Source organism: Gekko japonicus, unplaced genomic scaffold, assembly GCF_001447785.1.
Source record: "Gekko japonicus isolate JY-2015 unplaced genomic scaffold, Gekko_japonicus_V1.1 scaffold2566, whole genome shotgun sequence".
Classification (NCBI taxonomy): Eukaryota; Metazoa; Chordata; class Lepidosauria; order Squamata; family Gekkonidae; genus Gekko; species Gekko japonicus.
The window spans coordinates 191,303-217,442 of NW_015174350.1; the positions used below are offsets into that span (position 1 = coordinate 191,303).

A 26,140-nucleotide genomic window follows, 5' to 3' on the forward strand; every position below is an offset into this window, starting at 1 on the left:
TTTTAATCTTCCACTCCCCCTTATCCCTACATTAAGCCTCTGTTAGAGGGACGGGGCAGTTGACTCTGGGGCAGCAGGCTTTCCGGGGAGGGGGGGCCACAGCTGAAAAGGCCCTGCACTTCCTGTCAATGAGGTCATCAAGAGCAGGCCTCGCCCACTGAGTGAGAAGCAGCTCCCGCAGTGGCAGCCCCAAATCTCTTTCTGAGGAATTAGCAAATATTCTCCCTCTAAGCTGTGGAGTCTTGTGAGCAAAAATTCTCCTTGGTGAGCTACTGGCATTAAAGTTGTGAGCAAGTGATTTGGCTACTGCATCGATTAGCTTGCTCTGGAGCTGTCCCTTCCTGAGCTAAAACAAAAATCTGTGAGCCAGAGGCTAAAAAATTGTGAGCTGGCTCACACTAACTCAGCTTAGAGGGAACACTGGCGCCCAAGAGGTTTCTGGTATATTATTTGCTCAGGTCTCTCAGATTAGAGTTGCCAATAGGGTTATTATTCCCCAGCTGGCTGGCAGAAATTCCCTCCCGTCCCCAAACAGCAACGTTGTGTTCAATGTGCTGACAACATTCAGAAGTGATATAGGCAGCACGTCAGTGATGTGGGGGAGGTGACACTCTGGTTTTGGGGGCAAAACACTACGGTTTGAGGGCGATTTTATCATAGAGTTTTGCCCAACGACTAGGCAGTGGTGGGGAACCTATGGCACGGGTGCCAGAGGTGGCACTCAGAGCTCTCTCTGTGAGCACGCGTGCCATCGCCCCAGCCAGGCCCAGACCATCATTAAAGTGTTGAATTCTCTGCCAAATAATTTTAAGTAAATGAAAGCATTTGGGATTGCTTTCCTTACTTTGTTTGGATCATCTCAAGTTAATGTCTGAGTGGTTTTTTCTAAACTAAAACCTCAGTATTCAGGTTAAATTGCCATGTTGGCACTTTGCGATAAATAAGTGGGTTTTGGGTCGCAGTTTGGGCACTCGGTCTCTAAAAGGTTCGCCATCACTGGACTAGAGTGTCACCCCCAATGTCACCTGTATGTCTACGTCACTTCCGGGGGACGTGTGCGTGTCATGTGACAGACTCCCAGAACACACACACCCCTCCAGGCCCCCCCACTGGTGTGATGACTGGACCTGGCGACCCTCGTTTCCAGCCTCCAGGTGGGGCCTGGCATTCTCCTGGAATTATGACTGATCTCCAGACCACAGAGATCAGTTCTTCTGGAGAAAATAGCAGCTTTTGAAGACAGACTGTATGGCATTGAATCCCCCTGAGGTTCCTCCCCTTTCCAAACTCCTCCCTTCCCAGGGTCCACCCTACAATCCGGAGGAATTTCCCAGCCTAGAGCTGGCAACTATATTTCTGACAAATGCAGGAATCCCATGGGCTCTGGTTACCCTCCCTTATTTCCAAAAAAAGCTTCCTTTGGCTTGATATGGCATGCAGCAGTGGTGCCCGGTCCCAACACTGGTTCCGGTGCTACAAGCTTCTAGTTGGTGCCAGAACCAGTGCTTGGGCCGGGCACTGCTGTATGTCTCCTTGCAGGGGACAGTCTTCAGAACATGGGATGTGTCACTTCGGATGATCCAAAGATTGTTTTGGGGGTGCAGCCAGACCCGTGTCTGCCTTGGGCTGCCAAGTGGGGGCGGGTGGCGGGTAACCCCCCACTTTGGAGGCCCGATTTCCGCCACTGCGGAATCGGGCCCCGGGGGAACTCACCAGAGGTGATGCAACCATGTCGATCACAATGGGGGCGTGGCCCCGATCTTTGGAGGAAAAACTCTATGGTTTTCCCTCCGACGGTCGGGACCACACCCCCATGATCGACGTCGCGCGTCACTTCCGGATGTCTGCCTGTGTGACTGTGATGGGGACACCCATTTTTGGAGTAGCTGGCACGAGAACCACTCTTTGGAACAGGAAACAGCACATGTCCCCTAGAAGGGGAGAGTCCCGTGAACGTGGCGGTGTATGATAGACGGTGGTCCAGACCAATGCTCCCTCAAAGCTTTTGAGTCTTGTGAGCAAAAATTCTCCTTGGTGAGCTGCTGGCATTAAAGTTGTGAGCGAGCCATTTGGCTGCTGCATAAATTAGTTTGCTCTGGAGCTCTCCCTTCCTGAGCTCAGGCAAAAAGGTGTGAGCCAGAGGCTAAAAAACTGTGAGCTAGCTCACACTAACTCAGCTTAGAAGGAACACTGGTCCAGACTAGTGTTCCCTCTAAGCTGAGTTAGTGTGAGCTAGCTCACAGTGTTTTAGCCTCTGGCTCACACATTTTTGCCTTAGCTCAGGAAGGAGGGCTCCAGAGCAAACTGGTTTATGCAGCAGCCAAATGGCTCGCTCACAACTTTAATGCCAGGAGCTCACAAGGTAGAATTTTTGCTCACAAGACTCCACAGCTTAGCGGGAACCTTGGTCCAGACCTTATTTTGGGGTTCAGCTTTCAAACTCTCCTCAGTGCTTTTTGTCGAGTTCACAAATAAGTCACGCATAAGGAATGCATGAGGAACAGAGAATAAGGAACCAACTGCAGCCTCAACAGAACATCGGTTTTGTACATTTAACTTTTCTTGTGCTGAAAAGCATTTATTATCCCCCCCTCAAAACCCAAACTCCAGGTACACAGTGGCACAACCTCCTGGTGAGGCCTGACGTTCTCCCAGCATCACTACGGACCTCCAGCTGACAAGAAGTTCCCCTGGAGAAAATGGCTGCACTGGAGGGAAGACTCTTATGGCCTGGTTCCCATCTGAGGTTCTTCCCCCCAAAAACTTGGCCATTTTCAAAAAACCCCTCCAAAATGTGCAGGAATTTTCCATCTGGGAGTTTCCATGGCTGAGAATGATTTCACTCTTCCTCCCTTCCAAGATCTAAAAGCTTATTTCCTCAATGACTTACTTGTGAGGAAACCTTCCCAGGATCCAGCTGCAAGAGAGCCAGTTTGGTGTAGTGGTTAAGTGCGCAGACTCTAACCTGGGAGAACCGGGTTGGATTCCCCACTCCGCCACTTGCACCTGGCTGGATGACCTTGGGCAAGCCATAGTTCTGGCACAGCTGTCCTTGAAAAAGAGCAGTTTCTGTCAGAGCTCTCTCAGCCCCACCAACCTCACAGGGTGTCTGTTGTGGGGAGGGGAAGGGAAAGGAGTTTGTAAGCCACTCTGAGACTCCTTTGGGTAGTGAAGGGCGGGGTATAAATCCAATCTCTTCTTTTCCCTGATGTTGCTTACCTGAAGCCCTTCCTGTCCACTTTTGTTTTGTATAACTCTTTATTAAATTTTTAAATTTTATAATAACAATTTAACTCCAAACAATAAAATTACAAAAACACTAAACAAACTACAAACACACAACTAGGAAAAAGCACACTATTAGTTTTCTAGTATACAATAAAAATGGCATAAACATATCTGCAATCATATCTGCAATGTACAAAGTCAAGGTATTTGTTAGGCATAGCATTGTAGTCATTTGCATTTGTTTCAATATAATGAAAAAAGGAGAACCCTTTTTCTAAGAAATTCAGTTGCTTCAAAGGGTTTTCAGCTATCTGCAATTGCATTGCTATTTTGTCACAATTATGTCCCAAACCTTTTGAAACCATTGTTTCACTGTTGGAATTTTATCTGTCTTCCAATATTGTGCTATTAATGTCTTAGCTCCTATCAATAAGAGATACCACTTCTGCACGTGTCTTTGTAAACGTATTTTCCTAGTGATTCAACAAAAGAGATTCAGGGGTATTGGATGAGCCTGTTCACGGGGAGGGGAGGGTAAAAATGCAAAAAATAAAATAAATATTGTTTCTATGAATGGTAAGATGGAATCCCAAAATTTATATATATGTGGCCAACAATGTAGAAAGGATCCCATTAACCCACAACCCTTCCAACATTGAGGTTTTTTTTTTTATTTGCCATAAAATAATCGAGGGGGGGGTCAAATACCATCTAGAAAATAGTTTATCATTTTGAAGTTTAATATTTAAGGATTCCGTAGTATATAAAGATGAAGACCATCTCCTTAACCACTGGTTATCAGACAACTGAACTTGCCAGTCTTTGTGCCATGCAATTGGCTGAGATGAAAAGTGAGACCATAACTTTTGGTTTAGTTGAAAATATAAAATCTTAATAGTTCGTTTTCTACCATATATACCATCCTTAATCAGTTTTTCAAATAAAGTCAATGGTCTGTCAAGCTGGGCTCTTAAATCATTAGTATTTACCATGTGATGCAGTTGGTAATACTATGACCACTTTCTCAATTCAGAAGAAACCCTCCCATCCCCACCCCCACCCCCTCGAAAAAGAGCCTTTCCTCTTTTCTGCCTCCCCCACTCGGCCTCTCTAGCAAATGGGGGTCAGTTTAACCCTTTCAGTGCTGCAGACAAATGGGCTAGGTTGGGGCGAGAAAGGTAGGGAGCCGGTTGCCTAACCTGGCACTGTTGGAGAAATGCCAGCCATAGACAAGGAGTCCAGAGTCACGCCCATGCCCTTGACACTCTGCACTGTGTACAGTTCTGGTCACCACACCTCAGAAAGGATATTATAGCACTGGGAAAAGTGCAGAAAAGGGCAACAAGAATAATAAATGGGTTGGAACACTTTCCCTGTGAGGAAAGGTTAAAACGCTTGGGGCTCTTTAGCTTGGAGAAACAACGGCTGAGGGGTGACATGATCGAGGTTTATAGGATTGTGCAGGTTGAGAAAGAGGTACTTTTCTCCCTTTCTCACAATACAAGAACTCATGGGCACTCCATGAAATTGCTAAGCAGTCAGGTTAGAACAGATAAAAGGAAGTACGTCTTCACGCAAAGAGTGATTAACACATGGGATTCACTGCCACAGGAAGTGGTGGTGGCTACAATCATGGATAGCTTCAAGAGGGAATTAGATAAGCATATGGAGCAGAAGACCATCAGTGGCTATTAGCCACAAGGTATAGACAGGAACTCTCAGGCTGGGGCAAGTGATGCTCTGTATTCTTGGTGCTTTGGGGGGGACGCAACAGTGGGAGGGCTCCTAGTGTCCTGGCCCCACTGGTGGACCTCCTGATGGCACTGGTATTTCTGGTCACTGTGTGATACAGAGTGTTGGACTGGATGGGCCTTTGGCCTGATCCAACATTGGCATCTCTTATGTTCTGATGGCACCTGGTATTTTTGGCCACTGTGTGACAGAGCGTTGGACTGGATGGGCCATTGGCCTGATCCAACATTGGCTTCTCTTGTGTTCTTAATTGTACTAACAAGTCTCTAGGACCTTTCCACGTTGGATTTATGGGGGGGGGGGCAATTCTGTAAGTCTGCAAAATGGCCAGTGCCACCCCAGTTTTTAGCATCAGAATAGAAGACAGCCAGTCTGAAATAAAACATATCTGTTGTTTCTTCCATTCCCTCAGGAAAGCCTCTACATTTTAAGTTCAATTGTTTAGCTTGAGCTTCCACTGCAGATGAACGGTCCCAGGTCTGCTCTTCAAATATTTGCAGAGTTTTTTACATCGTCTTTCATTACCAGTCCCATGTTACGAGCTGTTTCTGCCATTTGTGAGGTCTGCACTAGAGAGGTTTGGATCCCTTCAAGTTGATCACTTGCAAGTTGGATGATCGAGACGCACTTCCATTTTTTTTTTTTAACAAAGACGGTAAATCCTGTTTGTGTAGTATAGTCTCTAAAAGTTGTGTAATAGAGGTCTTGTCCATCATTATGTTTTTTTCAGTGCCCGGGGCCTTTGATTCCACTCTGAATTCCCTTGGGGAGAAGAATGCCAGTGGTGTTTTTGATGATGGTTTCAGCAAAGATGTAGTAGCCCCGTTATTTTTGGCCATAATTTGAATGGTTTAAAGGTGGTTATCACCTAGGAAATAGCTCAGAAGGAGGAAGGGTTGAGGACCTGAAGGATCAGATGACCACCATCTCACACAGCATCGCCACGCTCTTGAACACAGTCTTTTCAATGAATGAAGTGTACAGTGTATCGAAGTAGAAACAAAATATTTTTACTTCATTTTATCTCTCTCTACAATGATAAAAACTGTAAGATGGTTGAGAAAAGAAACACTTTTGAACATGCTGTACTTAACAAACATGTACCATATATTATACATCATTTATACTCTCAAATGTCCTTGATAAATGTAAATCTTCCTTTAATTTTTCAACTTCCCTATCCCCTTTTTTTTCTGTACCCTTATCTTTTTTCCAAAATAAAAAAGGGGAAAAAAGAAATGCCTCTCAAGAACTGCTTGTCGGATAAAAATGTTTGTGAACTAAAGATGCCGGCTGGTCAGACGAGGTTTATGAAAGTTGCAGAGATGCTGTAGATATCTGTTACCCTCAACTTCTCTATTTCTTCACAAGATTTGGGAAAAGAAATGGTTTTGCCAATTTTGAAGGTGTCAGAAAGACTTAGCTTGGCAGATAACCTGAAGTAGCGAGTTTCACAGAGGAGGGCAAGCACTAAACTGCCCTTATCTATGTCAAAGTCAAATACCTTTAATGGCATAGCAGTAAGATACACAGATATACAATGACACAGTATGGATATTTAGGAACAAAATAAACAATATGAATAATTCCTTTACGAGAATAGCTCTAACTTTGACTGCTTCGGCATGAAACTTGGCCACTAAAGCTGTGATATTAGGATTAGTATCCTTTAGTAGATACTGAACAGCTTTTTCCCTATTAGAACTAAAATTAGGAGGAAATAAAGCTGACAACAGTTCTTTGCGTATGGCAGAGTGAAATTGACAATACAAAATAATATGATATATTGAATCCACAGATTTTAAAGGACAAGAACATAACCTTTCATGTAGGGGGATTTTATTATACTGACCTGAGAGCATTTTTGAAGGGAAATTTCTTTCCAAGTTAGGAAAGTTTCACCCTTCTATGGATTCTCTGAGGAACATGAAAACCGGACCTTTGTCTCAGGCTCTTGCCACACACAGAGCATTGATGAGGATCGTCCCCTGGGTGGACTCCTTGATGCTAAAGGAGATATCAGCTGATCCTTCAACCCACAGAGCCAATCCCCATCCTTGCTTTCTTCCCTGTGGAATCTATTTGAGGTTTCAAATGTGGCTAAAGCTCTTTCTACTGTCCAAGCACTTATAACATTTTTTTCCTAATTAGGGTAAGGTTTCTGTGTAGATTTAGGCTCTTTATGACCGTTTACATTCTTTCAGTGCTTTATATGGTCTGTGGTTGTCTTTTAGGTGTGAAACAGAGGAAAAGCTCTTTTGGCCCCGGTCACACGGAGCATTAGGCATGCTAGAGAGACGGAAGATAGGCGGATTTTCCGGGCGCGATCTCACCGCCACATCTGGGAAGCGTAGAGCTCCTGTAGCTCACCCGAGGCTTCACACCGAAGATGCGCTATAAAAAACTAGTACCTCCGAGGTACTAGTTTCCGGAAACCGCGGGGCAAGGGTGGGCGTCAGATCACGTTTCTGGTGTTAACTCATGGCATCCGGCGCCCACCCATGTCCCGTCGCAAAAAGTTTTTTTTTGTCAAGTCTCCATGGGTGCACACAAGCACCCAATGGCGCATGCGAACACTTGGGTTAAAAAAAACAACACAACCCCCATGGCGCCGCTTCCTTGCCGCGCCGCAGGAGTGAGGTATGATCGGAACCTCCCCCCAACCATGGGACGTCGGCGGGACATCAGGCGGGACGTCAGGCGGGACGTTTGATCTGGCTGCCACGCGGTAGTTCGCTCCGGGGCAAACAGCCACGCCTCCCCCCCGCGATATCCGGCCCGTGCGATATCCGCAGGCTAAGCAGTTACATGGTTTCTATTGTGTGGGTTCTTCGATGTCTTTGAAAACTGCTACTCCAACTGAATCTCTTTCCACACTCTGATTACTCAAAAGGTTTTTCCCCATGTGTGTTCTTTGGTGCAGCTGAAGTTTGCCACTCTGACTGAATCTCCTTCCACACTCTGAGCATTCAAAAGGTTTTTCCCCTGTGTGGGTTCTTCGATGAACTCGAAGAGTGCCACCATGACGGAATTTCTTCCTACACACTGAGCATTCAAAAGGTTTCTCCCCTGTGTGGGTTCTTCGATGCAAATGAAGAGTGCCACTCCGACTAAATCTCTTTCCACACTCGGAACATTCAAAAGGTTTCTCCCCTGTGTGGGTTCTTCGATGCAGATGAAGACTGCCACTCCGACTAAATCTCTTTCCACACTCTGAGCATTCAAAAGGCTTCTCCCCTGTGTGAGTTCTTTGGTGCAGTTGAAGAGTGCTACTCTGACAAAATCTCTTTCCACACTCTGAGCATTCATAAGGTTTCTCCCCTGTGTGGGTTCTTTGATGTAGTTGAAGATTGCTTCTGTGCCTGAATCTCCTTCCACACACTGAGCATTCAAAAGGTTTCTCCCCTGTGTGGGTTCTTTGATGTTGATGAAGATGACTACTCTGACTGAATCTCTTTCCACACTCACAACATTCGAAAGGTTTTTCCCCCGTGTGGGTTCTCTGATGTACTCGAAGTTCGCTACTGTGACTGACTCTCTTTCCACACTCTGAGCATTCAAAAGGTTTCTCCCCTGTGTGGGTTCTTAGATGCAATTGAAAATTGCATCTGTGCCTGAATCTCTTTCCACACTCTGGGCATTCAAAAGGTTTCTCCCCTGTATGTGTTCTTTGATGCTGTTGAAGAGCAGAACTGTCACTGTATCTCTTTCCACACTCTGAACATTCAAATGGTTTCTCCCCTGTGTGGGTTCTTAGATGCAATTGAAAATTGCATCTGTGCCTGAATCTCTTTCCACACTCTGGGCATTCAAAAGGTTTCTCCCCTGTGTGGATTCTTTGGTGCCGTCGAAGAGTAGAACTGTCACTGAATCTCTTTCCACACTCTGAGCATTCAAATGGTTTCTCCCCTGTGTGGGTTCTTAGATGCTGTTTAAGATTGAAACTCCCATTGAATCTCTTTCCACACTCTGAGCACTCAAAAGGTTTATCCCCTCTGTCAGTTCTTAGATGGTGTTGAAGATTGCCGCTCGAACTCAATTTCTTTCCATGGAATTGGACTTCATATTGGGTTTGTTCTGAGAAGTCCATTCTATATTCCAAACGTTTGTATCTATTTTCTGCCATGTGAATGACTTCTTGGAAATCCCCCTCTTGGCAAGGAATGGGTTGGTTCCTCTTCTTGACCATTTGGCCTCCTTTCTGCCTCTCGGCTCTGCCTTGAATGGTGAACTTCCCTTTGAAGCCTTCATTTTTAACTTTATCCAGCAATTGCTGATGAAGCTCCTCACCCTCCTCATTCCTCTGAACAGCCTCTGGTGAAAGAAAGAGAAAGATCCCATTAGCCCCCAAGAGGGCAAGTAAAGTCCAAAGGCATCTATGTGACTGCAATAGGGAGGTGTTGACAGCCATTCAGCTCCATCCAGCTTGACTAAGATTAACTATACCCCGCCCACCTTTCCCCAAAACACCCAGTACTTAAGGATACCACAGCTGAGCTCTTGCCCGGAAGGAGCTTCTGAGCCTCCAGATCCCAAAACCTGAGAAGGCCTCTCGACCTCCTTATGTCAGGTTCAGCAGCAAGTAAATCTCCACACACGTTTCCAAGGAAGCGTTATGCTTTATTAGATTACAAAACTGGTACCATATCCACAGGATTATTTTTAGGATTGACCATGGGGCGGAAACATCCTTACATATAGCAGGATGAGGCAAATGGCTAAGCAAATGAAATTCGAGCGCACGGGCGGGAATTCTCCCGGTGGGAGGATACATGACAAGCGGGAGAGTCGCAGTGCCTCATGAGAGCCGAAAGATTCACACCAGCGGTAGAACGCAAGCCCTCCCTCCTTCACAAGGCCAGACAGATAACGCCGTCTGGCAGTACTGGCTCTCACGGTCTCCCTAGCAATGTTTACTGCAAGCGGCAGAGCAGCGAGCAAGCCAGGATCAGAGAAGGGAACAAGCAAAACATGGCAACTAGCTGACACCTTAGCCAGTGGGCTTTATAATTCTACCAAACTAAGAGTTGCATACAAGTGAAGCAGAAGAGGCCCATGGTCATTCCTTGCCTGTCCCCTTGACATAAGCATGAAGGATACCCACTGTCAGCCAGCTCATTTGGGAAGGAAATCCCCTCTCGAGATCCTCCTGAGAAGTTCTCCAGCCCTTCTTCGGATGCGAGGCCTCTGTCTGTCTCCACCACCGTCTCTCTTACATTCCTTTCTTCTGTGGCAGAGAGAGAAGGAGAACATTCTTATATCGGGAAGAGAAGAAATCCAAGCAAGAAGAAAAATTCTTCTGGAAGGACAGAAATATGGTCAAGATCAAAGCCCACAATCCCAAGCAGTATAAGCGGGATGAATCCATTCCAGATCAGAGTCATGGCAGATGACAGTCATCTCCTCTGGAGGAAAGGTGTGTTGTGAAGGTTGAAATCAGGGAAATTAGGATCAGGCCCCTTTCAGAGTCTTTCTGAGGGACTCTCAGCCCTCCCTTGAAATCAGGTCAGGACACCCTCCCCGGCTTGGGTGGTAGCCACAACACTGGCCACAGTTGCCCTGGACAAGTAGGCCTCAAAATGGTGTCCTGCTGTTCTGAGACATGCCTCACCCTAATGGCAGCAATCCACACCTTTGGGCACCTAGGAAAGATCCTTACCCAGGGAGGCCACGCTCCCGTAGTTCTCCCGCATGACGTCCCTGTAGAGAGCTCGTTGGCCTGGATCCAGCAGGGCCCACTCCGCCTCAGTGAAGTACACGGCCACCTCCTCAAAGGAAAAGGGACGCTGAAAGAAAAAGCAGATTCCCCTTGTCAGAAATCATTCCAGGTAGAGTCTTGACACTAGGAGGGAGCGTTCCCATAGGATGCTGGATGTAGAGCTTCTCATGGGCAAACACAGCCCTTCTCGCCTGGACATCTTCCAGCCGCTGCAGGAGAAAAGCCCCCCTGAGAAAGGAGAGGGGACCCAGGCTGCCCCCTGCTCATCTCTCCTACCTGGACTGGAGGTGCAGCAGCCATTTCCACGTCTCTCACAAGACAAGGGCTCAACAGCATCTCTCCAGTGCCTGTTAGTGAGACAAAGGAGGAAGGAAGGGTGTCTGCCATGACTTTCTATTTCATTGGCTTGTTTGTTCTCTGCTTCACACACACCCTTCCCAGGGGTGTGAAACCCTGCCTTTGTACACTCAACAAATTTTTAAACATTTTTAAGTAAACTGTGGGAGAGGCAGAAGTGAAGCACAAGGTACCCATGTGTTACCCAAAGAGGCAGCCTCCAAGTAGTTGGTGGAATCAGCATAAAGGAGACAGAGTGAGAGACGGGTAACTAGGATCTCCACCTGTGTATACAGGGATTTTTTCCCCTATGAGAACTCTCACTAATAACCACGCAGTTGTTCAACGCATAGGGTTTTTATTAAAAGAAAAGGAGAAATCAAGAATGCATACATACCATAAAACACATGCAAGGAGGAAAGGGGAAAGCTTTTAAGGGAAGGTTGATAATTACCAATCCCGAAGAGGTCCATAGAAGCAGAAAGTCGAATGAGGAAACGGCCAGCGTTTTTGGGAAGCGAAAGAGAGTCCGCACTCAAGTGGGGGTGTGAGGAGGGATTCAAGATACATAAGCATACCGCTGGGTGGCACAGTTATAGTGCAAAATGTACCCTAATTTGGGTTGATGCAGTACTAGAAGACAATAACTTAATGGTTCTATTGGAGGTAAACAAAGGTGTGGGAGAGGCATGATGGCTCTACAAGCACTGGACAGGAAGGGTAATGGGGGAAGGTGAACAGATTAACTGCTGATTAAAAGTTTAATCACTGATCAATCATCATTTAATTAATGTAAGTGGGTGCAGCGGAAGCAGGCTTGTGTGTTGAGGGGATTATCCCTGAGTGAATCAACAGGTCCTGGGTGACCCATTGTTCCAAAGTATGCATCTCTCCAGAGTGAGGAGGGGGCAGTAGCCAACCAGCCGCTCACACTAGGGATGGGCACGAACCAGGGGGCTCTCTTCAAACAGCTTTTGTAAGCGGCGCATACACTTGGAAGTGAACACACATGGGTGACTGTATGTGTGTGTTGAGGGGCAGGGGTAATGCTGAAGGTCAGTTGGACTCCAACCAACCTTTAGTAACCCAACACACACATACAGTCTCCCGCGTGCGTTCACTTCTGTGTGTACGCGCCGCTTATGAAAGCCGTTTAAAGAGAAATCTTTCAATTTCCCCCAGTTTGTGCCCATCCCCAGCTCGGACTCACACTTTGAAACTACTTTCCCAGGCTTCTGCCTGGCTGGAATCCATCTTGTTTACTTTGGCCTGGGCAGTGCTCTGCACTTAGGGTTCTGGGGTGATGTTAAGAGGGGGGCTTCTCTCTCACTCTCGACCTATAAACTGCCCCTCTGAGGGAGGAGGGGCCTGACTGCTAAAACATGAGCCTCGGGGGTTATAAAGGCCGCCAACATATCTCAGACTTCTCTGAGACCTGAAACTATGGCGCTTCAAGGTTTACAGCATCCCTGCTGGATCAGACCAAAAGCCCAGGCCTGCCGTTCTCCTGCTGGCTGAGCACTCCAACGCACCCCGGAGTCTGGGCTGATGGGAGAATAAGAGGGTGGAGGGTGGAAATGATGTTTCATGACATGTCATGAAACAAAGAGTGATTAACACATGGAATTCACTGCCACAGGAAGTGGTGGGGGCTACAAGCATGGACGGCTTCAAAAGGGAATTAGATAAGCATATGGAGCAGAGGTCCATCAGTGGCTATTAGCCACAAGGTATAGCTAGGGGCTCTGGGGCAAGTGATGCTCTGTCTTCTTGGTGCTTGGGGGGGGGGGTCAACAGTGGGAGGGCTTCTAATGTCCTGGCCCCACTGCTGGACCTCCTGATGGCACTGGTATTTCTGGCCACTGTGTGACACAGAGTGTTGGACTGGATGGGCCTTTGGCCTGATCCAACATTGGCGTCTCTTATGTTCTTATGTTCTTATGTCAATGTCACATTTGGCCAAAAACACAGACGTAACTAGAGTGCATCTGGAGACCCGAGGGTAATACCAATGAGTTTTCAGAGCATCTGTTGTCATGCTAACATTAGAAACAGGTTTTCAGCCAAACGTGACATCTACATGACACCGCATCTTCCCCAAGACCCACCATAAAGCTCCTGGGGGGTGCCAGGACAAAGCCTGCCATCCCTACCCAAGCGTCTTGCCAGATGCCCCTATAAGCACAGCCACAGAAGCCAAATTTTTCCATTATTATTGGCCCCTAGGAACTAGTTTTCCGAGCTCTGCTGCCCCAGAAAATGGAGGCTCCCTTTATTTACCAAGTTGAATAGCTCTTCCAAGGTTTCTCTACCTTTTCCTTTTTGAGCCACCTTGATTTCCACCCCACTGGTGGACCTCCTGATGGCACCTGGTATTTTTGGCCACTGTGTGACAGAGTGTTGGACTAGATGGGCCTTTGGCCTGATCCAACATTGGTGTCTCTTATGTTCTTATGGAAGGAAGGTGGGATAGGAATATTTTAATTATTGGGAGGAATTTCATACCATGAGTTTGTCTAATCCCATTTCAGACGCACCACCGTTAGTGGGCACTGTGTTCTGCAAATTAATTCTGTGTTGTGTGAAGAAGTATCTACTTCTTTTCCTGATCTGAACTCTCTACCCATCAAATTCACGGGGTGCCTCAACTCCATGCAGGCACGGTGAGTCCTTACCACAGGGGAGGGCATCTTGGGCATGCTCCTGGGCCTGCGCTCTCTGCCCTTGCTCCGAGGAAGCTCCTTCCGCCACAGAGAATGTAGCTGCTTCTGTCTTCATGGATGGTGCCCACATCTGAAACAGCAGCGGGGGAAAGGGGGTAAGAGATGGAATGGGACAGACCAAGGAATAGATCCTGCCCCACTCCCAGACTCGGCACCCTTCTACCAGTGGACCTGGTGAGTTATCTGGAGGGATAAGGAATTCTCTAGTAGAAGAGGCTGCTGAAGGAGGCTGTTAAATCCCCCACTTGGATGATTATACACCTGGGACAAATATCTCTCAGGGAAACTTGAGGATAAGGCCAGATATCGTAGCTTGAATTGGACATACCTGGAGGAAATCCCCTCACCTGCTCTGCCTGCCTCTTCTCCTCTGCCTGACTGAGGAGGAAACCTTCGGCCAGGGCCACCGCCTGGGAACTGGTCTCCGGCCCACACCCTCTGACCCAGCACTGCATTTCCTGGGGCAGGATGGTCAGGAACTGCTCCAGGACCACCAGGTCCAGCATCTGCTTCTTGGTGTTCCTCTCCGGCTTCAGCCAGCGGCTGCAAAGTCCGTAGAGCCGGCTGCAAACCTCTCGGGGCCCATCGGCCTTGTGGTAGCAGAACTGCCGGAATCGTCGGCAATCTGCATCTGAGATCATGGAGTCCTTAGCCAGAATCTCTGGGGCAGATCTGTCCCAAAATTCAACAGCACTCCCAGCTTGGAGGGGAAGGGGGCCTTCGCTTGCTGTCTTGCCAGTTCCAGGTCCTTCTGGGTCCTGCTCTTCCATCTCCTGTCCCTTCTCTTGAGTCCACTCTGAGTGTGAAAAAGGCTTTTATTTACTTGGCTATGGAGAGAGGTGTCTCCCTGGGGGAGCAGAGAGAGATACAGACAGCAATGTGTCAAAAAGAAAAGAAAACAGAATGGAGATACACCACTGAACGTCACAAAACTTCATCTCCTCAAGATGGGTAGCCCTGCTAGTCTGCCTGTAGCAGTAGGAAAGAGTAAGAGTCTGGTAGCACCTTAAAGACTAAGAAAATATGTGGCAGGGGATGAGTTTTCGTGAGCCACCGCTCACTTCCTCAGATATCCGAAAAAGTGAGCGGTGACTCACGAAAGCTCATCCCCTGCGACATAGTCTTTAAGGTGCTACCAGACTCTTACTCTTTTCTGCTTCATATCCTCAGGAAACAACTGAGAATTGCCCTGGTGGATGAGAACAAAAAGGCCTCTTGCGGTTTGTAGATTAGGTTTAATATCATTCTTCCGTATTACATAAGGTAAAGGTAAAGGTGCCCTTGCTCGAAAGCCAGTCGAGTCCGACTCGAGGGTTGCGGTGCTCATCTCCGTTTCAAAGCCGAAGAGCCAGCGCTGTCCGAAGACATTTCCGTGGTCATGTGGCCGGCATGACTAAACACCAAGGCGCACGGAACGCTGTTACCTTCCCACCGAAGTGGTCCCTATTTATCTACTTGCAATTTCTTGCTTTCGAACTGCTAGGTTGGCAGGAGCTGGAACTAGAGACAGGAGCTCACCCCGTCATGCGGCACTCGAGTCTCGAACTGCTGAACTACTGACCTTCCACGGCCTGCAGTTCAGCGTCTTAACCACTTGAGCCACCGCAGCTCCACCCATATTACGTACCAAGCTATTTTCGGTGTGTCTCCTTGGTTCTCTGGGAAAGTTAAGCGTCTCTGTTTGGCTCTTTAAGGGTGTCACAAGCTTAGCCTCTCATGGCATTGACTCAGACTGCCCAAGGAGCTAATTCTTAAAGTGTACTGGAGACCCAGAAGGAGAAGATGGACTGCTGACCCCTTGGCCATTGTACGCATCTCTTCGTTGGGCCTGAAGTGTTAAGGCAAGGGCTCTGTCCAAGCTGAGAGGAAGGGGCAGGAATGGGTCTGCAGGAAGAAGGAGCATCTGAGATCGAGACAGAAAGGCAGGCAGACTTTGGATGAGATTTGGCTCAAGAATCTCGAGGCACAGAAACGCTCCCTCTGGGCCTCTGATGTGGGGTAGTGGACCTGCAACTCTGTGGGAATTCCTCTGGCTTCCACCTGTGCTCAGCTCTGCCCGGATATCTGCCATTAAACGAAATAATAAGAAGACACCAGAAGGCTCCAGCGCTTTCTCTTTCCAAGGGGAACCAACCCAGGCACAGGGTATCACTTGGAGTTTCTCATCAGGTGAAGAAACAGGGCGAATGTAACAAGTCTTTCATCCGGAGAAGAATCACCGTTTTCTCCTGGCCCCGTATTCCAGCTCATCCTGACAGAAGGACCGTTTTCCAAGGTCCAGACTCTTTTGGGAACAAGCCTAAGCCCAGTCCTTGAACAGCTTTGGATGGCTTCTAAGTGTGTCAAAGGAGCTGCGGTGGCTCAAGTGGTTAAGACGCTGAGCTGCAGGCTGTGGAAGGTCAGTAGTTTCAGCAGTTCGAGACCCGAGTGCGCCGCATGACGGAGTGAGCTCCCGTCTCTAGTTCCAGCTCCTGCCAACCTAGCCGTTCGAAAGCAAGAAATTGCAAGTAGATAAATAGGTACCACTTCGGTGGGAAGGTAGCAGCGTTCTGTGCGCCTTGGTGTTTAGTCATGCCGGCCACATGACCACGGAAACGTCTTCGGACAGCGCTGGCTCTTTGGCTTTGAAACGGAGATGAGCACCGCAACCCTAGAGTCAGACACGACTGGCTTTCGAGCAAGGGGAACCTTTACCTTTACCTAAGTGTGTCAAAGGTGCCCTGCTAGAGAGGGTAGATGGAGGGGACCAGCCAAAAGGCTTGACATTTGGGTCAGCCAATCAGCATGAATGATTCATTCCATCTGATACCACCACCACCGGGGACTCCTTCCCGGGTCTCCTAATTGCCAAAAGGCAAGCTTTGTATTCTTGCTGGCACCCCCCTTAGCGGGACATGAACTCACCCCTCCTTTGACACTGGATTTGTGTTTCTCTCTGTTGCGCTCCCCGGGGGGTCTGTACCTTTCTCATTTGGCAAAAGGATGCCGTTCCTCCCACCCAAACCCTAGTGGATGAGGGAGGAATTTGGCATCGCCTTAAGGCTGCCTCTGCCAAGTGAGCTGTGGAGTGACAGAGGCCGGGCGATGCTGTGTTCTCTCCCTGTGCGTTTTTGCAACACAGTGTTGCAGGTGGGTACTCGGAACCACATCTGTGGCACGCCCTTGTGTGTTTATTCCAGGGGTCCTACCCAATGTTCCCTCCAAGCTGAGTTAGTGTGAGCTAGCTCACAGGTTTTTAGCCTCCGGCTCACACATTTTTGTCTTCGCTCAGTAAGGGATGGCTCCCAGAGCAAACTAGTTTATGCAGGTAGCCGAATTGCTCACTCACCCCTTTAATGCCAGTAGAGCTCACAAAGTAGAATTTTTGCTCACAAGACTAAACAGCTTAGAGGGAGCATCGGCCATAGCACTCACCCCACTGTCCTGACAGTGCTACCCGTGTGCCAGTTGTTCCTCCACGCCTTTTGCAGGTGGGCAGCGGAAGCCTGATCTCAGGGGGCGTGGCCACATCAGTATGCTCCGCCCCCTCTCTGCCCGTCAAAGGGGAGTCACTTCATGCTGTGATTGGTGGACACTGGTGGTGGTCCATCATCTGTGAGACTCTCTGGACTTTGGCAACTGATTTTTAACAATGTTCCTCCCCTCTGCTGGGAATGCGCCCCCCCTAAGCCCTTGATTTCCCCCCTAAGCCCTTTCTTACTCATGGAATCAAAAAAGAAAAGAAAAAAAGGCCAGGTTTTCTTTTTTTGCAGATGATCGTGACCAGCAAAAGATTCAATTCCATACATGTAACCCTTCTTGTACTAAAAGACGTTGATTATCATTTCCCCCCGCAACCCCCCCAAACTCCATTTAAACACAGGTGCAAAACTGCTGCTAAATAGGGTTGTCAACCTCTCCAGGTGGGGCCTGGAGACCCCCCCCCCCCAATCACAACCGACCTCCAGCTGACAGAGATCAGTTCTCCTGGAGGAAATGGCTGTATTGGAGGGAGGACTTCATAGTCTTGTTCCCACCTCAGGTTACCCTTCCCACCATCCCCAAACCAGGCTTTCCCCAATATCCAAGCCTCCCAATGTGCAGGAATCTGCCACCCGGGAGTTGGCAACCCTATGCCAACTGTGGTCGAGAATGCTCGCCGCCTTCCTCCGCTCCAAGACTTAAAAGTTTGCCCCCCCCCAAAAAAACCTTACTTCTAAGGAAACCTTCCCGAGATCCGGCCGCGCGGCTCTCCCCTCCCGCTGCAAATCCGAAGCCCCTCCTGTTCTGTTTTCCCCATTCAAAAGCAACCCCTTGACCCCCCCTCCCCAAATTAGCTTTTCCTTCCACCCTCTTCCTTGCTCGGCCTCTCTAGCAAACGGCTCTGTCACTTTAACCCTTCCAGTGCTGCAGACAAAGGGGAAATGTTTCCCGTCCCCTCCAGGAGGCGCTTCAGCCGGGCTGCCGTCAGCGACCGCCAGTGTTCCCTCTAAGCTGAGTTGGTGTGAACTAGCTCACAGTTTTTTAGCCTCCAGCTCACAGATTTTTGTCTTAGCTCAAGAAGGAGGGCTCCAGAGTAAACTAGCTTATGCAGTAGCCAAATCGCTTGCTCACAACTTTAATGTCAGTAGCTCACAAAGTAGAATTTTTGCTCACAAGACTCCACAGCTTAGAGGGAACATTGGCTACCCCCCCCCATGCATCTCAACAGGGCCGCTCTGGAGTAACTCTGCACAGGCTGCGCTCCCAGAGCAGTGGTTAAGTGCACTGGGAGAACCAGTTTTGATTCCCCACTCCTCCACTTGCACCTGCTGATGTAACCTTGGGTCAGTCACAAGCTCTGGCACAGCTGTTCCTGAAAGAGCAGTTTGTGTCAGAGCTCTCTTAGCCCCACCCACCTCACAGGGTGTCTGTTGTGGGGAGGGGGAGGGAAAGGAGTTTGTAAGCTGCTCTGAGACTCCAAGTGAAGGGCAGGGTATAAATCCAATCTCTTCTTCTTCTTCAGAGCATTTCGGGCTGTTCATCTCAGAAAAAGGAGACTGAAGCTGGTTCCCGGCTCCTTATTCGCATTTCCTTGTTCTTTTTTTAATCTCTATAGTATTAGAACTGGACTGGGGATTAGACTGGACTGCAAGGAGATCAAATCAGTCAGTCCTCAAAGAAATCAACCCAGACTGTTCCCTGGAAGGCCAGAGACTGAAGCTGAAATACTTTGGCCACCAAATGAGAAGGGAGCACTCACTGGAGACCCTTGAAAAGAACTGAGCAGGGCCGGCCCCAGGTTTTTTGCACACTAGGCGAGGATACCTTCTGCCCCCCCCTGCCCCCCCCAATTTTCAAACATAAATGCATTTTAGGAAGAATGAACAACACAAGGTCGGTGGGGCTGAGAGCCCTTTCGAGGACTGCTCTTGAGAGAACAGCTCTGAGAGAACTTGTGACTGAGCCAAGGCCACGCCAGCAGCTGCATGTGGAGGAGGAGTGGGGGAATCCAACCCGGGTCACCCAGATTAGAGTCTGCGCTCCTAACCACTAATTCCTGGGGGTGGGGAGGCCAGTGGCTCCTCCTCCTCCAAGAGGAGGATGGCTGCGCTTCTGAGCGCAATGAAAGACCCAGCGGCACGCAGCAGTCACCCACCCGGCCAAGAAAGTTGCAGGGCTTTTGGTGGGGGGGGGGCGGGTGCCAGTTTGGCGCCCCTAAGGGCCGGCGCGCTCTAGGCCGTAGAGGATCTCCCTTGCATGGAGAAGGTCCCAGGTTCAGAGCTGCAGCCACCCTGAGGAGAAAAACCTGATCCTGCGGGGAAAACATGAAGGTCACCTGGTGGCCTGGAGAAAAACTTCTTGTGCCTTTCAGAGAGGCTTCTGAAGCAGGCATTTATTATTCAAATGACTCTTTGACAATATAAGGGGATAGTTGCTGGCCACATTCCATCCATTAGGGGCAGAAGTAAGCTTGTTTGTTTTGGGTGGGGGAAAATAAGCCTAGTTAGTGGGAAATTCCACTCTGATGATGTACGCTGTGACGTGTAACCTTGTTGCTGTATAAAAGCCTGGAGCCTGCGTTGCTCTGGGTTCAGTCTGTTTAAAGCCTTCTTCGCTGACTGAACCTGGCGCCAACAAAGTTTCTTCTCCTCCCGTTGATCTGGTGGTCTTTGCTTGGGCTGAGGCCCCTTTCGCCTTGCTACATTTCGTGTGTGGAAATGGGCAGGGGAAGCTTTTCATGGCATGGAGATGACGTCCCATGACGTAAGCCTGGCCTAACGTCTGAAAGGGAACAAATGTGAAAAGCAGCACCCCAGTCAAGATGCTGATTCACACTTCGACAAGCTCTGCAAAATTGAATTATTCAAGAGGGCTTCCCTTTGCAAGAAAAAGGGCAGCAGGTCCTCAATGATTCACAAAGTACTTGAATCCATTATTAGGGAATGCCGTCTGTACTACGGTGTATAGCTGCATGAAACTAGGATCCCACTATGGAATTTTTGCATGATGGAATGTGTCCAGCTAATACTGATGCTTTGCTTAAGCTTATCTGGCCACCGGGATCCACCCCACGGCAATTTCCAGGCTAGACTTCTGCAATGCACTCCACGTAGGTCTCCCCTCAACATTTCTGTTGGAAGAATATATGCAAGACGAAGATATTAGTCAGGTAATGGTGACTTGGATGAAAGATACTGATATGATACTGATGAAAGGTCATTCTACTGATATGGATAAATGGGAAGAGACATGGAAAGCGGGCAAATATATGAGGGCTATCAATTATAAAGGAAATATTTACAAGGTCTTTCATCGTTGGTACTGGTTGCCGGATAGGTTAGCAAAATGTAATTCCTCCATTTCTAAGGACTGTGGGAAGTGTAAAACAAATATCGGAACATTTTTTCATATGTGGTGGTGATGTGGTAGAGTAGAGAAATATTGGATGATGATACAGAAACTAATATCAGAAATACTGAGTATAAACATGGATTTGTCCCCAGGGATAGCTTTATTAAATATGATCCCGGATTGTTATAAATCAAAGGACAAACATTTGATGACTTATGTGTTAACATCTGCCAGGATATTGCTAGCCAAATACTGGAAGCAAAATGAACTTCCCACTAAAGATGAAGTGATTTGTAAAATATTGGAGATAGTAGAAATGGATAGATTAACCTTAGTATTACAAGGAAAGGACGATAAAATTTTCTGGACAAGATGGGCATGTTTATATAAATGGTTAAATAAGATATGGAAAAATTAGTCTCAACAATGTAAGAGAGATTTGTGTATGGAATTTCATTAATCTGTATACAATTGATAAATAAACTTTTTTAAAAAGAAAGAAATTCCAGTTGGTGCAAAATGCCTCACCATGGCTATTTCAGGTACTTGCTGTCACATACGAAACCATTCATGGGCTGGGTCCCTCATATCACGTCTCCCTATGGGCCCGGGTGTGAGTGTGTTTGCATCTCAGCAGGCACATATAAAGGAGAAACTTGGATCGCACTTACCAAGGTACCAGTCGAAGCAGGCAGGCCTTGCTGACTTGGGAATATTTCTGACCAGTTTGATTCCCAAGGATTCCTGCTTCCATGGAGGTCTGGAGAGGACAAACGATTTTTAATTTGGAGGAAAGTTTCTTCAAGGCCTGCAGTAGAGCCTCAGGAGAGAGAGCAGGCTACCAAGCAGATAGAGAAAGAGCAGGTAGAGAAAGAGGTACTTTTCTCCCTTTCTCACAATACAAGAACTCGTGGGCACTCCATGAAATTGCTGAGCGGTCAGGTTAGAGCGGATAGAAGGAAATACTTCTTCAGCCAAAGAGTGATTAACACTTGGAATTCACTGCCACAGGAAGTGGTGGTGGCTACTAGCATGGACGGCTTCAAAAGGGAATTAGATAAGCATATGGAGCAGAGGTCCATCAGTGGCTCTTAGCCACAAGGTATAGATAGGGACTCTGGGGCAAGTGATGCTCTGTCTTCTTCTTGGTGCTAAGGGGGGGGGGTCAACAGTGGGAGGGCTTCTAATGTCCTGGCCCCACTGGTGGACCTCCTGATGGCACTGGTATTTCTGGCCACTGTGTGACCCAGAGTGTTGGACTGGATGGGCCTTTGGCCTGATCCAACATTGGCGTCTCTTATGTTCTTAGATGCACCTCTTGCTCTTGGCCTGGTGGTGGCAGCAGAGAGTCAGCCCCAGATGGGCTCCGGAAGGCTGGGATCAAGCTGAAGGAGTGGATTCCTCTGTGAGGTCTAGCAGCTTAAGACCTGGGACGGTTAAGTAAATCGCACGTCCCAGTGGTGCGACAGGGTTGGCTGCAGGGCCTGTTTGCAAACATTTCCAAAACCCATAACAGACATATCCCGATCACGTTATTAATATTGATACTCAACGACTACTGTTAAGTTATACCAATATTTTATTGAATCGTGGTTTTAAAACGCCTTCGTGTAACTGGGGTGGCAGAATGGGCAGCCGTGGGGGGAGGCGTGAGGCAAGGAAAATGGCCCCAATGTGGGCAAGACCTGCCAAAGGGTGCATTCTCTTCCCCACGCAGTAAGCAGAGGTGCTTTCCCCAAATGAGGAAAACCCAGCAGCCAAATTGGGTGTTTGGTTGTGTGGCACAGAAGGCCCACAATTTGGGGGTGAGGTCATGTGGATGCTCAAAAAACCTGCTCTTGTGGAAGCAGCTGCAGAGCAGCCCGATTCAAGTCCAGCAGGACCTTAGGAGACCAACCGGGAGCCTGGCCTCCAATCCGGCCAGGAGAGGTAATCCTGGTCAGGGCTATTTTGGGGCAGGAACGCACATGAACAGAGTTCCGGCTGGCTCCTGAGTTGGCCACACTCAGCAGGAACTCATTAGCATAATAGGCCACACCCAACAGCAGAAACTCATTAGGATTGGCTACATTCGGGGTGTGTGGCCTAACATGCAAAGGGGTTCCTGCCGCAAAAAAAGCCCTGGGTTTTGACCACAAACAAGGTAAACAGAATAAGAAGCTAAAGGTGGGTGTGGCTGGATGACAACACTTCTGGTGACATGGGGGTGTGGCCTAATATGCTAATGTGCTGTGCTGTCAGGGTGTGGCCTACTATGCTAATGAGTTTCTGCTGTTGGGTGTGGCCTATTATGCTAATGAGTTCCTGCTGGGCTTTTTCTACAAAAAGAGCCCTGCCTGGACTTGATCCTAAGTAATGCCCAAGACCTGGTGAGAGGCGTAAATACGATAGTACTGGTCGGGAACAGTGACCATGATGTTATTAAGTCCGACATTTATGTAAATAGGGAGTTGCTCAAAAAGACCAACACAACCACTTCTAACTTTAGAAGGGGTAACTTCTCTCAAATGAGGGGGCTTGTGAAGAAGAAAACTGAAGGGAAAGGTAAGGCGGGTCAAATCCCTTCAGGAAGCTTGGAGACTACTTAAAACTACAATCCTAGAAGCTCAAATAAAATGTATACTGCAGATTAGGAAAGGCACCAATAGGTATAAACAAGGCCAGCATGGTTAATGAACAAAGTAATGGAAGCGGTAAAAGGTAAAAAGGATTCCTTTAAGTGGTGGAAGGCTAGTCTGAGTGAGGTAAAGAAAACGGAGCACAGGCTGTGGCAAATAAAATGCAAATTGGTGAGCAGACTATTGCAAGAAATGTGAAGACCAACAATAAAAATTTCGTCAGATACATTACTAGCAGAAAAACAGCCAGGGAGGCAGTGGGGCCCTTGGATGACCAAGGGGTCAAAGGATGACTAAAGGATGATAGGGAAATGGCAGAGAAGCTGGATGCATTTTTTGCCTCTGTCTTCACTGTGGAAGATGAGAGGTGCTTGCCTACTCCAGAACTGCTGATTTCGGGAGGGGTGTTGAAAGACCTGAGTTGGATTGAGGTGATGAGAGAAGAGGTCCTATGACTGATGGACAAATTCAAAACCGACAAATCACCAGGCCTTGATGGCATAGATCCAAGAGTTCTGAAAGAAGTAAAATGTGAGTTTATGGATCTCCTGACAAAAATATGCAATCTATCATTATAATCCACCTCCATTCCTGAGGAGTGAAAGATAGCTAATGTAACCCCCATCTTTAAAAAAGGTTCTAGAGGAGATCCGGGAAAGTACAGGTCAGTCAGTCTAACATCGATACAGAGTAAGTTGGTGGAATCTGCTATTAAAGAGTAGGCACATTGATGAACAAAAGGTATTGAGGAAGAATCAGCATGGATTCTGTAATGGAAGATTTTGTCTCACTAACCTGTTAAGGGTGAACAAACATCTGGAGAAGGCTGACCTGACAGATGTTGTTCCAAAAAGCTTTTGATAAAGTTCCTCATCAAAGTCTCCTAAGTAAATTTAGTAGCCATGGGATAAGAGGACATATCCTCTTCTAGATTAAAAGCTGATTAATTAACAGGAAACAGAGAGTGAGTATAAATGGGCAGTTTTCACAGTGGAGGGTGGTAGGCAGTGCGGCACCACAGGGCTCAGTACTGGGTCCAGTGCTTTTTAACTTGTTCATCAATGATTTGGAGTTGGGAGTAAGCAGTGAAGTGGATAATTCTGCAGACGACATGAAGTTGTTCAGGGTGGTGAGAACCAGGGAGGATTGTGAGGGGCTCCAGAAGGATCTGTCGAGGATGGACAAATGGCAAATGAGGTTCAGTGTGGGCAAGTGCAAAGTGATGCCCGCTGGAGCCAAAAATCCAAACTATAAATACACATCGATGGGGTCCAAACTGGCGGAAACTGACCAGGAGAGAGATCTTGGACTCGTGGTTGATAACTCACTGAAAATGTTGACTCAGTGTGCGACAGGAACAAAAAAGGCAAATGCTATGCTGGGTATTATTAGGAAGGGAATTGAAAATAAATCAGCCAGTAACACAATGCCCCGGTATAAATCGATGATGTGGCCTCATTTGGAATACAGTGTACAGTTCGGGTCACGGCACCTCAAAAAAGAATTTATAGCATTGGAAAAAGTGCAGAAAAGGGCAACAAAAATGATTAAGGGAACATTTTCTCCGTGAAGAAAGGGTAAAGATATTAGGGCTCTTTAGCTTGGAGAAACGGTGAATGAGGGATGACATGATCAATGCTCCCTCTAAGCTGTGATGTCCAGTGAACAAAAATTCTACTTTGTGAGCTACCAGCATTAAAGTTGTGAGCAGGAGATTTGGCTACTGCATAAATTAGTTTGCTCTGTCTGGAGCCATCCTTCCTGAGCTAAGACAAATATGTGTGAGCCAGAGGCTAAAAAACTGTGAGCTAGCTCACACTAACTCAGTTTAGAGGGAACACTGAACATGATAGAGGTTGACAAAATTATGCATAAGCTAAAAAAAGGTTGAGAAAGAAGTACTTTTCTCTTTCTCACAATACAAGACCTAGTGGGCATGCCATGAAATTAATGAGCGATAGGCTTAGAACAGATAAAAGGAAGTACTTCTTCACTGAAAGAGTACTTAACACATAAAAGTGGTGGTGGTGGTTACAAGCGCAGATAGCTTCAAAAGGGGATTATTATTTATTTATTTATTATTAATTCAATTTATACCCCGCCCTCCCCGCAAGCGGGCTCAGGGCGGCTTACAACGGTGGCACCAATTGCCGATAAAACCATATAAAACATATGAAACAGTACTATACAAATAAATATAAAGATATGGTGCAGAGGTCCATGAGTGGCTATTAGCCTCAAGGTATACTATAAGGAAGGCCGAGCTCCGAAGAATAGATTCTTTTGAACTATGGTGCTGGAGAAGACTAAAGAGCCCTAAGCGCTTTAACCTTTCCTCATAGGGAAAGTGTTCCAACCCTTTTATCATTCGAATTGCCCTTTTCTGCACTTTTTCCAAAGCTATAATATCCTTTTTAAGGTGTGGTGCCCAGAACTGCACACAGTATACAAATAAATATAAAGATATGGTGCAGAGGCCCATGAGTGGCTATTAGCCTCAAGGTATACTATAAGGAAGGCCGAGCTCCGAAGAATAGATTCTTTTGAACTATGGTGCTGGAGAAGACTCTTGAGAGTCCCTTGGACTGCAAGAAGATCAAATCAGTCAATCCTAAAAGAAATCAACCCTGACTGTTCCCTGGAAGGCCAGATAATGAAACTGAAGCTCAAATACTTTGGCCACCAAATGAGAAGGGAGAACTCACTGAAGACCCTGATGCTGGGAAAGATTGAAGGTCAAAGAAGACTAACAGATGGATGGTATTATAAGGAGGATTGCCAGCTCTAGTTTGTGAAATTCCTGGAGATTTGGGGAGGGCGGGAGGAGCCTCTTCTTTTCCTGGCCCTGCCGCTCTGAAAGGGTTACGGCAGCCGAGCTATGGGCTAGAGAGGCCGAGCAAAGGGTGGCCGTGGAAGAGGTCTTTGGGGGGGGGGAGAACAGGGAGGGGCTT

General features: G+C 47.5%; 1 pseudogene; it reads right to left on the bottom strand.

Annotated features, from left to right (window-relative positions):
* The window catches only part of LOC107121396, a 213,791-nt pseudogene that overhangs the window by 155,672 nt on the left and 31,979 nt on the right, over positions 1-26,140 (bottom strand).